The sequence below is a fragment of the Anser brachyrhynchus genome (assembly GCF_964034855.1).
Source record: "Anser brachyrhynchus genome assembly, chromosome: 9".
Taxonomy (NCBI): Eukaryota; Metazoa; Chordata; class Aves; order Anseriformes; family Anatidae; genus Anser; species Anser brachyrhynchus.
Genome location: NC_137703.1, coordinates 3,468,486 through 3,484,868, shown reverse-complemented (window position 1 = coordinate 3,484,868; position 16,383 = coordinate 3,468,486). Strand labels below are relative to the sequence as shown.

Below are 16,383 nucleotides of genomic sequence, written 5' to 3'. Positions count from 1 at the left end.
TGCACTTTTGACTGGAAGAAAGAAAACAATATGCCTAGTGCGGATTGCCCCACCAAAACATCTCAGAATGAATGCAGTGCAGATGCAACTTGTGCGAGGTGTTACAGTAAGTGGGGAGGTAACATGTGCTGACAACACACTTAAAAAGCTGATTTTCTTTCGAGAGAGAGATAAGCCTTTCTAGATTTCCTTAATTTCTCAGTCAGCTTCAAGTATAACATACGTAAAGGATTAATAAGAGCGTCCTATCCTTTCCCACTGTCAGTTCACATTTACTAATTTATAAGAAATAGTTTACCTGTATTTAAATGGAAATCACCCGACTCAAAACCCAGCCTCCCTGTGAGCTTAAAGCCTCTGCAGCCTCTGCTGCCATGCTAACCAGTGGGAACACAACAGCAGCCTGAAATCAGAAACAGTTTTCTACTGAAATCTCATTTTATCATGTTGTAACACCTCCTTGCTCCCCAGAGTAAATTACCTAGAGAGTGCATTAAAAGAATTTCTGGGTACTGTATAGGAGAATAATAATGGCAATTTCATAGTGATTTCACACTATTACGCATGTACCACACAAGAAAACTATCACAGCAAAATCCAATTTGTTACTTTTCCAAAGCTGAATTTTACTGCTTTTTGGCTTGCAATTAGTTATTATGAAGGTTTAATCAAAGTCTCAGTTTCTTCTTCCTCTCTAAATGTAGCACAGTCAGAATAAGATGCAACCAATAATTAAGTAAATTGGACTTGGCCTGGAATGCAGGAGATTGAGAATAATTTGAAAGCATTACCCATTAGCAACTGTATTTTCATACAGTACCTTAAATTGGTTATTTTTAGAAGAGATAATATTTAAATGTGATTAGGAAATAAAAGCATTTCTTTGTGTTTATTTGAATGATAAATTCCTTCCCCTGCGTGTAGGGATGTCTGCACTACGATTTGAAGGGAAGCTGTTGTTCAAGTAAGCGGAGATTGATCTGAAAGATATAAATGTAAACAGGAAAGCATCACAAAATAACAGTATGATAGGACGGTGCAAAATCTTTTCAAAAGAAGAAAAAGCATCATGGATAAAGTGAGAATGGGAAGAGAAATATCTAAAGAAATAGCAAAACTGAAGACAGATTTGGGTCTATCAGACCGTAGGAGAGAAAACAGTAGGACTGAAAAGAATATTTCAAATAGAAATTATGTAGAAAATACTTCAGCAGTGTTTGGCTGGTTGTAGTTCCAGCACTTCTTTCTCAAGAAGGAACCTGGTTCATCAACCAGATAATGATGCTCACAAGTGCTGTTCAGTCAATTCACATCCTGTTCTGCACCTGGACAAGTTAAGAATTGAGATGTAAAACTGAAATACGTTAAGAATTTTGTCAGATGAGGTGAGGGCTTGAAAACACACAGAGTCCGTGAAGTCAGGTGTCCTGCCCCACCTAACAGCTAATAGCTGCATAGGTTTGGGTTTATAGCATTTAGGTTTATAGCATTTAGCATAGCATAACATAGCATTTAGGTTTATAACCTAAACACCTATTAGGTGTTAAGTGTCCTGTATTTTATATTGTAGCCCAGTGGTTGAACCATGCCCTGAGCAAATGCTGGGCTCCAATTCAAAGGCTCCCTCTGCCAAAGGAGGTTTAAGTTAAACCCCCAAATGCCAAAACATCCACAGCAACTAAATCCCATCCACACCCCACCCTAGAGGCCCCCAGCTCCAGGACACCGGTTTTGGCCTCAGCAGCCTGATGGTGCTTTCTGAGCCGCTTCCGTGGGAGGACTGCCAGCAAATGACATCCACTGCCACCAGGTAATGGAAGACTGTCTTGTTCCTGCAGTGGGTTTATGCAGGTTAATGCGACAAGCTGCATGTACTGGAGTAGTTTAGCAAGGCACAGAAGTGTAATTCTGGGTTCCTACAGAACTTAAAAGTAACACAGCAGATACCCAGTTTCAGTACATAAGTGGTAACCGATGCATTTTGGGGTTAGCAAGTTTTGATTTGAACTTCAACTCCATCACGGTTCAGGTTTTCATATTGACTGGAAATACACTGGATTTTGTTTCACAGAATATGCATTGAGCCATTGAAGAATGGCATTCTGAAGATAAAAAACAGAAATATTAAGATTAACATCGCCATAAAGAGAAGAGTTTCATGTGCTCTCTGCTTTGCCTTAATGGTTGGTGGATTAGAAGGCTACCCTTACACTCAGAGCTGCTAGCTTTGATGTGTATTTGCTCAATATGTATGAAACCAGACTGATCATTACGGAGCTCTGCTATTTCAGTCCAATTCATCCCCGTCAAAAAAAGTCTAAAAAATGACACGATATTGTGACTGTATTTCAGACACACACCCCCAGATATATAATTTGGAAGGAACTGAGGACAGCTAACTAGATTCCTGTATCAACCCTGCAATTAAAACTATGAACTAAATTTTTGGCACTCCGTGCAGTTACAAAAATAATAAAGCAATCAGTTTGTATCTTATGTTTTATACTGCTATCTATTTTAACATTGAAAACAGAATTTTATTATTCACTCCCAGTGCACAAGAGTCACAAGGTTATATTTATCCCTGCACTTCTAAGCTTCAACAACAGTAAAACAATAGTGAATTGTATTGTTGCACAAAGATACAACCCCATGGTCACTTCACTATATTAGCATTTTATTCTAAGGGTGGAATTAATTAATGCAGCATTAGAGATACACCAAATACATAAAAGCTTAAGTGGAAAGAATGGAGATTTCATTCAAAAATTCTAAAGCAGTTTAAAACCAGAGAAGTACAAAAGTGCATAAGCCCAGTGTTTTAACTGATACTGCACCACCGTGGGGCAATGACAGAAACACAGGAGTGAGAGCCTGCAATTTTATTTTTCTTGCTTATTGTAGCTTTGATGGCAACATTCTTCAGATTTTTATAACACTGGCTATTTTTTATTTCCTGCCTAAAACACAGGTAGGCTTTAATCGTCATGATTATCCTGAAAAATGAATACTCACTCAAAGAAGAAAGCTATTATTACAGCTCGCTTGGTCAGCTGAGGTCACGGTGTGGGAGGATTCTGAGTCGAGGCAATTGCAAGCGCTGCGAGAAGGGAGGGAGAGTCCACTGTGTATTGTGCAAGACTGAGTGCATCTGCCCTATGCTTCTCGATCAACAATACAATAGGGGAATGAAATGTAACACGGACTTGCCTTTAAGTGGTCAACAGAACAATGTTGGGAAGTGTTATTCCAGAAATATCCAGGATCTTCCTTGGCTTTGAATTGCAAGGAAGCACTTTTACATTTCCAGAGCAAAAATAACTACTGAAATGTCAGAACTTCTGGTAGGACACAAAATCTAGATTTCACTCTGATTGTTGAGGGTTATTTGTAGAAAAACTTTAGTTGTTGATGGGTAAGAGAACCCACACTGGTACTGACAGTGATACCAGTTTATACACATCTAGTCTCTTGCTAGTGGAGTCTATTAAAAATAGGTAAGTTCTTTATTAGGTAAGAGATGATTAGTCTTTTTTTTAGTCTTTCTACATTGCTACTTTAAAATAAATACACAAATTTTTGCTAACAACAGTTTGCACATATGGGATCATGTATTTACATAGCATAATGGCTGGTCACTGGAGCACAAGATCATTTCTTTATTTAGTTCATGCTCTACAGTACCGTGCTTTCATTTTAATAAAATTGTGTGTCCCTGAGCTACGATTAGTATGCGAATATTCCAAGGTAAACTTTCCTATTTGAGGAGAATCGCCTAATAGCTCTCTCCATTTTACTACACATTATCTTCTCTTTTTATGCCACTGCTCTCTCCTCTACCACGTGACATAAGCGATGGAAAAAAAAAAAAAAGAAAAAAAAGTATCCTCATAAAAAAAAAAAGATTGCCAAGGGATATCAAATGCATTTTGAAAGCCGTTAACTCCTAAATGTGGATACTCACTCAAGCGACTTTGGGACTCAAGAACTTACATAGCCAAAATTTGGCTCCGTATATGCATTAAAAACCATGTTACAAAAACTTGGAAAGGCTATAAACTTTGCTTTTTTAAACTTTCAAAGTCATCAATCCTGAGTCAGTGCAATACTGCAGAGAAGGGGATAGGAAATCAGCAAGTGGCATGAGTAGCAAGTGGGTGAGGCAAACAAAATGCATATTGGAAGACATGGGGAGTTCAGTCTTTGATGTCAAAGGCAGTCATGTTCGAGGCACTTTATTTGTCTGCCAGATTATCTGACTGCCTGTATGTTGGGTGGTTTGAATACTTGAATGAAGCAGGGCTGACAAGCTATTTTGGTAGGTGTCTGGGGTTGTTACCACCACGAAGAAGTGCAGCATTATCACTGCTGAGTCTCTGATCAACTTGTTGCCTAAACTTTGAGTGATTTGTCATTTCTTTCTAGCATGGAGATGGAGACAATCTTCAAGAGAGTTAGCTGCTTGTCAAAACTGTGACTAATGAACAAAGGAGCCTGAAAAATGACTGAAAGAGGCTCTTCTCCTTGGCAGCTTTACTCCACATCGTGTGATGGCAGTGGCTGCGAGCTGCAGATGTGTCATGTTGTCTCCACTTCCTTTCTTTGCTGTGCAAAAATGAACAAGGACAGAATTGGAACAAAGTAAATGAGTGGGATACCCACATTAGGGTAGCACCACAAAATCAAACTGCAGGACCACTGGCTCTGTGTGTGTCTGGAAGCACTCAAGGATAAGCTTGCAAGGAAAAATGAGAGAGACGATTCCAAAGGCAATACACTGTCAGCCAATTCCAGCTCACCTGTGAATATCCTGCCCAGAAACCCATGAGGATGTATGTGATCGAAAAGAAAGTTTCCAGTGTATGGCTGGAGAAGGTCAAAAGGCCTACTAGCAATATGGTCACACGCATGGAGGTACCCCAGGCAGGCAGGAATGCATCGCTGTGCTACAAGAGATGCCACAGTGCAAATGGAAGAGCCTTCACTGGGGACACAACAGCAGCAGGACAGTTTGCTATTTCTCAAAAAATAAAACAAACGATTTCTGAACATAAATGGCTGTAGATTACTTTAGGGTAACTCCATAACAGAAGAAAACAAGTATTTATGTGACTTTATGGCATCACCCTAACTAAAAATTGGAACATGAAGTACTGGTTAGATGAGTGCTCTAAGGCAGATTGTTTTGATTTTGGGGCTATTAGTCCATCTTCTCTAGACAAATATGGTGTAATAAGAATTGAATCTGACTGAAAAATCTTCTAGGAGAGAGAATGATTAGAGTAGGTACAAAACCAATAAAAAGTTTGGTACAAAGAATGAATGAATGAGCTCATTACACACAAAACCACAACGATGGAAATAAAACTAAGCAAAACATACAGAGACCTTAAGTTGCATATATGCCAGTACTAGGAGCCTAGGTAACATGAAATGTTCTAGCTCCCCTCAATGGGTGCTTTTGACCTAGTTGCTTTTAGTAAATCCTGATGGAAATTATTCATTGGAATAGTAAAGGTCATTGAATCTAATTTATAAATTGATAATTTAGGAAGGATCGGTGAGCCAAAAGGAAAAGGAAACAACATCTTGTAGCTCACAATTTTTATGAAAATGCCCCAAAGTACTTACAAAGCATTGTGCTAACACACAAGAAAAGTATTTAGCAGCTGTTGTTCTTTAGGGCACCAAATAAAAAAAAAAAAAAAAAAAAAGGAAAACCCTATAACCCCAAAACATCCAGAACAGTAATAAACCCCCAAACAATAATAAGAAATAAAAAGAAAAAAAAAAAAAAGAGAGAGACAAAAAAATGTACTTTATGCTTTCTGTAAAGAAGAGGTCTTCTCAGCCTGTTGATATGCAAACAGTTGATCAAAACACTGAACAGGACTGGAATTTTGGATGACCAACTTCCTGTGATTTTTTTTATATCAGATTTGGATTATAAACTACAAGCTTTAATGTCTGGCTCAAGATTTTTATTGTAGTTTGGTATTTAAAATGTTTCTGCCCCTTATGAATGCCAAAATGAAGTTCCAACCAGTAAGTTATACCTGTAACTGACTGCTTTTGACTGAAATTACAAGTATCTCCAATAATAAAGAAAAGATGCAGCATCAATCAAACCTGAATATATATACATATATATATATATGTGTGTGTGTGTAGAAAAGAAGCTTGGGAAGGAAAAGCAATTAAATAACATACATGACTGTACGAAGAAACTGGAAAACAATGTAATGAATTTGAAGCAGAAGTTGGAAACTGAAAGACTGATAAGGAAGAGAGATAGGGTTAAGCCCTTAGACGCATGCTTTAAAAATAAATATATACATATATATATATATATATTTACAACATCCATCCCACAGTTCAAAAGACTCTAATGCATGGTAGAGACATAAGCAATTCCAATGGGGTTTCTCCATTACTAGACGAAAATGGTAGAATAAGTAACAACACAGATAAATTCACTGTATAGTAGACTACTTGTTATTCTGCTAAAAGCCAAGAGATTTACTCTGTTCATGAGATGATGAGTCACTTTATTTTTCAAAATTAATTGAAAATGCCAAGCAACGGTTATTAAATATAGGCACTGTAAAATCAGACTGGGAAAGTCCCGTTCCTTTGGTAAGTTTTAAACAAATCTTATTTATTATCATTGGCTTTTAATGCCTATTCAATCACTAGCAAATTTTTGGATTAGCAGAAGAAACATAGTGTTTTATCAATATTTAAATGGGATAAGCAGAACAACAAGGTAATTATACAATTATCATCCTGATAGATATTCCAGGTCAAGTAAGGCAATGATTGATATAAAGCTTATCAAGCATAGAACTAAGAAAGTGTAATTAATGCCAATCAAACTCAAATTTATAAAGACCAGATCATTGCGCAACTAACAAGGTTCTTCTTTGTAAGATTATAGGTTTATTAATAAAAGGTGAAACCATAAGAAACATTTATTTGGGATCATGGTGCTTCGTTTAGAAAAGGAAAGCTGGAAATGCACATGGCAAACAACAGAATGACCTTGATTATCTATAAAGACTAGTGATTGCACGTGGTCAGTCTGGAGATGATTGTCCAGAGGTACTTTGTGGGTGGGCCACCACCACGTGGCGGGCAGTTTGAACGAGCACTTTGCACAATGCAACAGGAGCAGGAAGAGAATACACACGGTGTGGTTATTGTGACCACGCTGGTGAGTGGTAATTAAGCCACTATAAACTGACCACTCACAATGTTTGCCCATACTCATTTGCTCTCTATTTCCCATCTACCCTTCCCTTTCTAAGACCCCTACAGTTTATCTTCTACACCTGTCCCAGTTTGAGTGATGCCTCCACATGTTTATCAATCATTTCCATCCAGTAAAGTTTTCCTATTTGTTCATTTCCAAATTGTTCATTCTTCAATGTATAACACTGCTTTTCATGCTCTTAGGTTTTAAACAGCCTCTACTATTTATTTGTCAAATGTCATCCACAAATTTCTCTGTGATATTGCCGCCCTCCTCTTTTTACAATATGTCCCTTTTTTTTATTTTTTTCAGCCAGTTTCATTAGCATACTTCTATTTTTCTCCAGAGGACTAGAGAAAACATCAAATAAGATCTGTTCTTGGATTGATTCTTCAGAAATTCTGTATTTGAGTCTCAGAGTTCCTTGCAGTGCAAATCAAAACAAACTTAAAAGCCTACCAGAAACTACATGGTGAACAAGATCGAAAATGTATTATTCAGGCCAGCAGACAGAGATAAGATTCAGTTCTTGGACACTGGTACAGAAAAATATAGTTAAAATTAGAGATATTTTAAAAAATAGCGACTAGAATTAATCATGATGCTTTACTGATTGTTTAATGCTCAGAATTCTCTACTCCAGTCAATATTTCCTAAATGTCATGAGTTAATTTAAACCAGGAAATTAAGTCATGGGTGCTGGTCTAGATGATAACAGCATTTTTTTTCATGTTTTAGTTAGAATCCCAGCTTGACTGAAGACAGGAGGAATTCCCAATGGACTGAGAATGCACCTACCCCTCCACATAACGCACGGAGCTCCACATACAAGCTCTTTTGCAGTCCGACCTTTAGTTGCCTTTATGTTTTCCATACAGTTACCTACAACTCACAGTGGATTTTTTATTTTAGATTTGCTTTCTGATATTCCCTCTGATGTTGCATGAAACGATCTAATGGTGTTAACTGCATATTGATCCACACCTATGGTCTTTTGGACTGTCCTAAGCAGAGACGATACCAATCCTTTTTTTTTTTTTTTTTCTTTTTTTTCTTTTTCCTCTATGCAAGTTCATTTTATACATCTGTGTAGAACCCAGCAAATTCTTTACAGGAAAACTTTCGAAAAAGCTATGACTTCACTTCGGAGTTGTACATGAGCACCACCTTTAATAATTAAACCTTAGGATTTCTGCAGAACACATAATTCTCTGGTAAAATCAGTAACATTCATAAATCAGAACCTGAAGTGTGAAATTGTATGTAAAGTCTCTCATCTATCACAGTTTTACTCTACTTGCTGTTTCATGACACAAAGTAATATTTTGTGAGAAGTAATGCTTTGCTCTGGACAAGACACGTCATTAGCACACTTAGCTACCTGGTGCTGGGGATGTATCAGAGCCGGCACTTTTTCCCAAAGAACGGGCCATGCTGCAGGATGAAATACAAAGCAGAGACATACTGCAGAAAAAAAATAGTTCAAACACTGAGGAATTTGGATAAAGCAAGCTTTTGGCAGCTTAGCACCGCATTTGCTTTAAGGTGCCAAAAGCTCCCTCCAGACAGAGCCAGGTATTAAAGACAACTTGCAGGCAACACAGAGCCAATTGCCAGAATCAAGTGCAAGATACGTATTTTATAAAGAAGTTCCTGTGATACTTCACATTTATTTTTCTGCTGAACTTTAAAATAGGATAAAAAGGGGTCATGGATACAGGTAGGCAATCCAGCATAGTGAGGACTGCAGCAGAAGACAGAATCCTCCTTGCTTTCTCTTTATTATAAAATAAAAATGGAGCTATGAATCACTGCAGCATAGACAAATCATCTGAGGCATCTTAAAACAGCCGCTTGACTGACTGCTGTAATATCACCTGTCATTCAATAAAAAGAACTGCAGCACATGCTTACAAGTTGATAGAAATGTGCCCAAAGCCAAACTGAAACCCTTGGCTTCATAAAATGCCACGATTTTAGAAGCTCCTCAGTTAGAGCATTTGAAGTCTCTTCAGAGCAGACGCAGCGACCTCTGTGAAAGCCAGGTGGGCACCAGCATGACCGACTGGGGCAGGCAGGGCGGACAGAAGCTATGGCTAAATGACCACAAATGCATCTGGGAAGGAGCTGGAAAACAGACACGGATCTGCGAGGGCCCTGGGTCACCAGAGAAACTCTTTGTTCTGAACTGCTGCCAACCTTAAAAAGTTCCGGTTGGAAACAAAACAGAAAAGCAGAAATTTTTTGGCAACGTCTGCTCCCCAGGCTTCCCAGCTCACACAGCCAGTGTGGACAAGGCATCAATACCACCCTGGAAGCCCACCTTGAATTTCTGGGCACTCTCTTTCTTGTACCACTGCCCCAACAGGAGCAGCATCACTGTAAAGCCCTTCCCATGAACATATCTCACCCTCTGAAAAAACCGATGCAAACATACTCACTTTTTTCCTGAGATCAATGTCTTTATCTCCACAAAGTCGCCTATCTGCAAAAATACAGCTTCTGCCAGAGAAGAATGTGCTGCGGGAAGTTTAGTTCACATCACTACCTCTTTTCTTCATGTTAGAATTTTTACTCTGAAGACTAAAAATCCACAAATGATTTTTTTTTCCTGTAAGGCTGCTGGTACACACCTCCCAAAGAAATTACGCTTAATACAAAAAACAAGAAAACAAGATAAAGAGATCTTGCCATCAATGTTAGCTCTACCTGTAGCACTTTCTGGGGTTCTATAATGACAGAAGATTGAATTTCTATGACAACATTATGAAATATATTTTTTTTGGTTCACTTGAGTAGGTACTCTTTGCCAAATTCAGCAGGTGATGCTTGCAACTGTGAAGCCCAATGCATATTGAAGTCAAAGGGGATTTTAACTGTACGCAGATTTAGGATGAGATGCTTAAATGATTTTCAGGGTTGCAAAGAACGCTAGCCAAGAAATCTGTAGCTCTCTCCTAATTTATAACTTAGTCAAATATAAAAGATAAAAATACAGGATAGCATGAATTCTTTTTGTATCCATAAAGACTTCTGGCATGTATTTGTGGATGAAGATACCAGACATCAGACATAGCTCTTCTGTTGATTTCAAGGCTTTTACAAATATTCAATTACGAATTTAGTTACAAATATTTTTGTGTAAAGGTCCTTTTAGAGGAAGAATATCAGTCTAATTAAACTTGCTAAATAATTTTATCATCTTACACTGGTATTACATGTTTGTCGTCATAGGTTTATCCTATGAGACCCAACCCTTTTCTACAATGTGTGTCAGAGCCCTCAAGATTGTACACATATAACTGGTTCTTATAGGGACGACACAATTATGGACCATAATTTGCAAAGCTGCAATATATCTTACAGTAATAGTTATCTTATTAAACATTTAAAAATTAAGCAAAGATTTTGGATTATTTTTTTAAAAAAATAAAATTCTTGAATAAATCTATTTTTAATTTGAAAGACAAAAACTAAACAAAAGAACAGAGAGGGAACCTATGAACCCCCAGTATTCAAGCACTTCACGTTAAAGTATTAAACATTTATACGAAAAACACCCTTTGATAGCAATTTCAAAAATGAGGTCACCATTACCTTAAAAAATGAAATTTGCTGCCCAGCATAGCCCAAACCTGAAATCTGTGAAGTTTGCCATCTGTTTCCCGTCACGTCACGCGCTGAGTCTAACTTCCAAAGTCTTGGGAGTTTCTTTTGGCAGATGATGCACAGCAGTGGGGGAAAAGCCTTTCTGAATCAGATTGTCAACAATTGCTTTGAATTATGTTCTTTTTCAAGGATAAGTCATATTTATATTACATGTGTTATGATATTTGCCATGAACTATTTATTAATGTTTCGCTGACTGAGAAAGCTTTTGACAGAGCTATCACCTAAACTCCAGCTGAAGACAACATTTCGAAACAGCTATGAAAACTAAAGACCGTGAATTATTTGCAGCGAAAGGAACTTTGCATCCCTCTAATCTCTGACGAGGCTTCTGGTGGCAGAGCTGTCCGCCAGTCCTCTGGAGCTGGACAAGCGCGGTGCTGGAGCACAGCACACTCCTCACCAAGCCACAGGAGGGGCGAGGAGAGCATCGGGTGTGCTCATAGAAGTTCTGGTGTACCTCTGGCTGCCTGAACGCCCCTTCCCTCTCAGACATCACACAGCAGAGCTGCCAGCTCCAGTTCCTGCATGCAGAAGCCTCGAGCAGCTGGAGGTTCCCCATGCTAGCTGCACAGTGCCCCAGGTTGACCTCAGGTCTCTGAGGTTGGTTACACTTACAGCAGCTTCTAGGACACGGCAACTACAGCTTCTTTTCTATTCTCACCAGTTCAGAGCAGTCCCAATAGCCTTCCTCAATAAAATGGGAGGGCACCTAAGGGAGCCCAGTCAGTCCCAGAGCCCAACAAAAACTGCTCCGCGCAACCTGTATCACCTTCCTCATCCTGTTAAAAAACCTTCACCCAATTGTTACACTTCCCTAACATTTTCAGCTAAAATGAGGCCTCTAGAACTACTGCTGATAGAAAATGGTGCCTGTTTTACATATCATCCATCGGCTTTATTCTCTCTTTTGTTCTTCATCTGCTTGTTTTTCTCACACTGCTGCTCTAGCTGTTTGAGTCTGTGTTAGTGCTGGGCAGAACCACAATTTCTGGAAGTTATAGTTAGCTGGGAGTACAGCCAATTTTTCCCCTTTCTATTTCTTTATTTCTTATGACTATTTGCCTTTGTAATAGAAAGAATTCACAGCGTGAAGGGCATGGTTGTTGATATGTTTCTAGCTTTGTAATTGCAGTGGAAACATGAACAAACTTTGCTTTTCAGGGTGACTGCATTGCCCTGAACGCTCAGCGCCTATGATGGGGGCCAGTTTTAATAGCCAAGCCCTCGCAGAGCCACTGCTCTTCTGCAAAGAAGGAATTTATAATATCTTGCCTGTAATCAGACTGAGTACAGGGCTGAGAAATGCAGTCTTTATATGCCACCTCTGCTTGTGTCAGTCAAAACCTATTAAGCTCACCTGTCACTTAGCATGTGATCTAATTCAGCTCTCGTAATTCCAGTGCAGCCACTTTCAGCATTGGCACAAGCTTTCAGTGTCAGATAATGATATTCTGAGACATTTAATTTCAATCCTTATAAAACCGCTTAACTGCGAGTATCACTCAGCTCTCGAGATACCTAAACGAACGCTCATTTGAAACCCAGAAGAATTAAATTCACTCAACCCAGAGCACTGCACGTAGGGCCTCCCACCTCGTGGCACCACAGGGGCCTGGGGCAGCTGGACATGGGCTAACACTGAGGTCTTCTGCCCAAGCCACCTGCTGCAAAAAGGGTCTCAGTTCCAACTCTGCAAGAGCAGGCACTGCGAGACGCCCATGCAGGTGGCCCTGGACCTTGCTAACCTGGGCTGAGACATGGGGTGCTCTCACGGCGTGGTCAGAGCCCCTGGGGCAGGGACAGATACTGAAACGTGCTGGGAGGGAAGGGCAGGACACCATGAATTCTTCCTAAGAAGTACTGTTTATATATTTACACATTTTGTTACAAGATCTTCATTCTTCTGCCTCGGCTCGGGCTGCTGTGATTGATGGGGCTCGGGAGGCTGTTACAACCAGTCAGGGAGCACGCTATGTCTTCATTTAAACTTTAATAGCTTGAATGCCAAAGTCCTTATGCACATTCATTTTTTTAAAGCCCACCACCTCGACAACAACCAACCAACACAATTTAATCAACAGAACAAGAAACGTGACAGATGTGAGACAGCAGGATAGATAGATATATACCCATCACTCACCTTGCAAGACTTGCATGGAATGGGATGGCCTACACTGCCGCATTTACCTGCCAGTGCCTATGTTCAGGGCACAAACATAAGATTCATTAAATTACTAGAATTATTTGATATATATAATATCCCTATATATTCATATACCTACCTATATATGCTGTCAAAGTTTTAGAAAGGCACTCGTTAGTACTGAGAGAGACTCTTTGCACCTTTATTTCTGGCCTTAAAATGGATCAAGGCAGGACAAAAAAAAACCAAACCAACCCTGGGTTTTATTTTGAAGTAAAAAGGTCTTAGAAGCTACTATACAAAAGCTATCAAAATCCCTAATTAAAACCCTAGAGACCCCAGAGAACTCTAAAAAGCACTTATCTTCTCAGACGGTAGATCTTTGTTCCCAGTATATCTGTGCTCATAAACTGAAAATAGGCGAATGCACTTTAGGCTGTATAAATTATTGTCTCAAATCCTATGCAACATGTACAGATATATTTCATTACAAAGGTATTTTTCCAAACGTAACAAACATTTCCTGGCTTTATGAGGTGTCTTCTTTACATGCCTAAATACTTCCTGGATGCAAGATGTTTAGTGGTTGCAAAATATATCAAAAATTTTTCACCTTTTTTCTACACTTTCTTCAAAACCAAATGGGTTGCAAATTCAATAAGTTACAGGTATGAAGGCAAAGGAAAAAGAGAACTCCTTTAAATAAAAGGAAAAATCACAGCCTCTTATTTTCTGTGGAGATGCTAATATCCCTCTACATAATAAGGACTTTTGAACTACATTTCTATGGATGCTGGTGGGAAGTCAGTTTATTTCTCCTATGTAATAAAGAGAATAATTTATCTTGCAGAAAAAAAAAATATATGAGTGCATATGCAAATATCTTTTCCAAAAAAAACATTCTATTAAAATTCACATTTGTGAATAAGGTAAATGTTGTGTAGCATTCAGTTGACAGCATTTATATAAGCAAAATGCAGAATAACATATTCCAAATGATCATTACATTAATTCCATTTTGCCTTTGCTAGATAGTGGCACACTGGAATTAGGTATTTTTCTCAAATACGTGTATTTTACCATTATTTCATGTACTGACACTTCAGGCAGTACCAATTTCACCATCTGTTTGTTTCTTCAGAATTTCAGAGACTGGATTTAATGAATTTACTTATGCAAAATCCTGCTCGTTTCCCTTTCACTAGATTCCTTCAAAGGCCACAGATGTTAGCTTGAATAGAAAGAGAAAATACAAATTAATTCAGACACTTGTGTTTCAGTTTCTGATTTTTGGGGGCTAGCTAATGTAGAAATTCAGCCTGGCAACTCATCTCCATCCTTGCAGTTCTCAAGATTCAATGAGACAAGGGAACAGCCGACCTGATCCGGTGGTGGTTGGAACCGTGGTCAGGCGGTGGGATGGAGCAGCTGAGGGAGAGGTCTCTTTCAGTCAGCATTTCCATAAGCTACCTTTAGCTTTAAGATTTGTAATGATTTCTTTGTGATAAAATTGGTAATGCAAACCTTGAATTTCTACACTTCATCCTGTAAGGTCTAGATTGGCATTTTTACAGCTGCATAATTAAAATGAAGAGCCGCTCCTTACTGACCACAGTTCTGGGCATTCCAAGAGGGTTTTTGAAGTCAGATTTAATTAACAGCACATGACTTCAGAGCCCATGCCCACAACAAGCACTTGCCACGTTAGTGAAGTCTAATTATTCCCTGGTGCCCCAGGCACGGGATGACCCATTCTTAAACTGGGCGGCTGTGTGGCAGCTGTGAGGCTGGAGTAACCCTTATCAGAGGGCCGCAGCTGGGCTGGGGGACTTCTGGATTACAATAAATTAGTTGGTTTAGAGTACAAAATTAGTATCAAAAACCTTACAAAAGCACAGACGTACGGCTGCCTAATGGCATGTTACTTTCCTAACTGAAGGCTGGCTACATTTATACTGCTGGACTGGAAAAAATGGTCAAGATACGTGTTGACTATATAATATTATATTAGCATTCCCCTTGATAGTATCAACTGGAAGCGTTCGTTCAGAGAGAAGCCACAACACATATACAAGAGCAGATCTGAGGTGAATATGCAATTGCTGATGTTCGTGAGGCAGACTTTTAAGTGCTGGTGCAGGTGCACGCAGGGTGCCCTGGCAGTACTTGCTGTGCCACACCTAAGGACACGAGCTACCAGTGGGACTGCACGCCTGTGACACGCGGGACTTCATATAGGCCCGAGAGCAGGGCCTTGAAGGAACGTGGTTTGTATCATCTGATTCAATCCTACCTGAACAGCAATCCTTAACCCAAATCATGAAGGATATCAACAAGAGCTGAAGTTCACAATATGTAGTCAAGATGTATTCAAAAGCCCAGGGTTAGGAAAGCAAGGCTGAAGCCAAAAGGCAAATTCAATTAAATACTGAAAAATCCATCCAGTGATTCACATGTAATCATACAGGTATGAGATCTTCACATCTATATACAATAATATTTAACTTCTACAAATTGTAGACGGAGCCTGAATCTTCATTCTGTGAATTACTTTTACACATAAAATTGGAAATAAAATTTCAAACAATAAATAATGACAGTTCATTTAAATTCCTAGTTTCAGTTGGATAAAGCTACTCTTACTAATATGCTTTTGGTAAATTCTTGGTTTTGCTACCATGGGAAATCATATTTACATCACTCAAAAAGTGAGACAGTTACCAGGATTATTAAGGGTTTCCCTTCAGCCAAATTTAAGAATTGTCGCTGAACTTTTATTTTCCATGAAATCTAAGTAACTAAAAGAACTGTGCACTTTCTAAGATGCTCAAAATCCAATTTTACACTTGTCTTAATCACTGCAAATCAGTTCATCACACGTACAAACTGCCATCTGTTCATCCATTTATCAAATTTCCAAACAAACTCATTTCGCTACTTATGCTCAGACGGAGTGCCATGTGTGTAAGGGATTCACACACAACTCCACCAGTATGCAAGCCTCTTCGAGATCAGCCAACCACTGCAGATGTACTGGGACATCTCATGTATCACAAAACAAAACAAAACAAAAACCTGTGACCTGTCCACAGTGACAAACTATACAGACAGTGATGACATACAACACGTTGGTTACCCTTTTTTTTTTCTCATCTATCACTCATCAGCCTCACAAAACAAGGCCACAGATTGAAATACCTGGCACTTAAATCCATACCAAGTTATCTTTTTTATATGTAGTCAGAAATACCCATGGAAAGGAATGAACTGATAAACTGAAAATCAGGCAAGATGTTCAGGGTGTAAGAAAGTACAC

General features: G+C 38.9%; 1 protein-coding gene and 1 long non-coding RNA gene across 2 annotated transcripts in view; both read right to left on the bottom strand.

Moving 5' to 3' along the window:
- The window catches only part of LOC308199620 (uncharacterized protein), a 372,210-nt gene that overhangs the window by 41,781 nt on the left and 314,046 nt on the right, over window positions 1-16,383 (bottom strand). The gene's annotated exons all lie outside the window — the stretch shown is intronic.
- On the bottom strand, window positions 304-13,058 carry LOC308199622. The gene is made up of 3 exons (XR_013954747.1): window positions 10,850-13,058; window positions 9,694-9,902; window positions 304-1,325 (listed from the first exon to the last, which is right to left on the bottom strand). It is a non-coding gene; the product is annotated as an uncharacterized lncRNA (long non-coding RNA).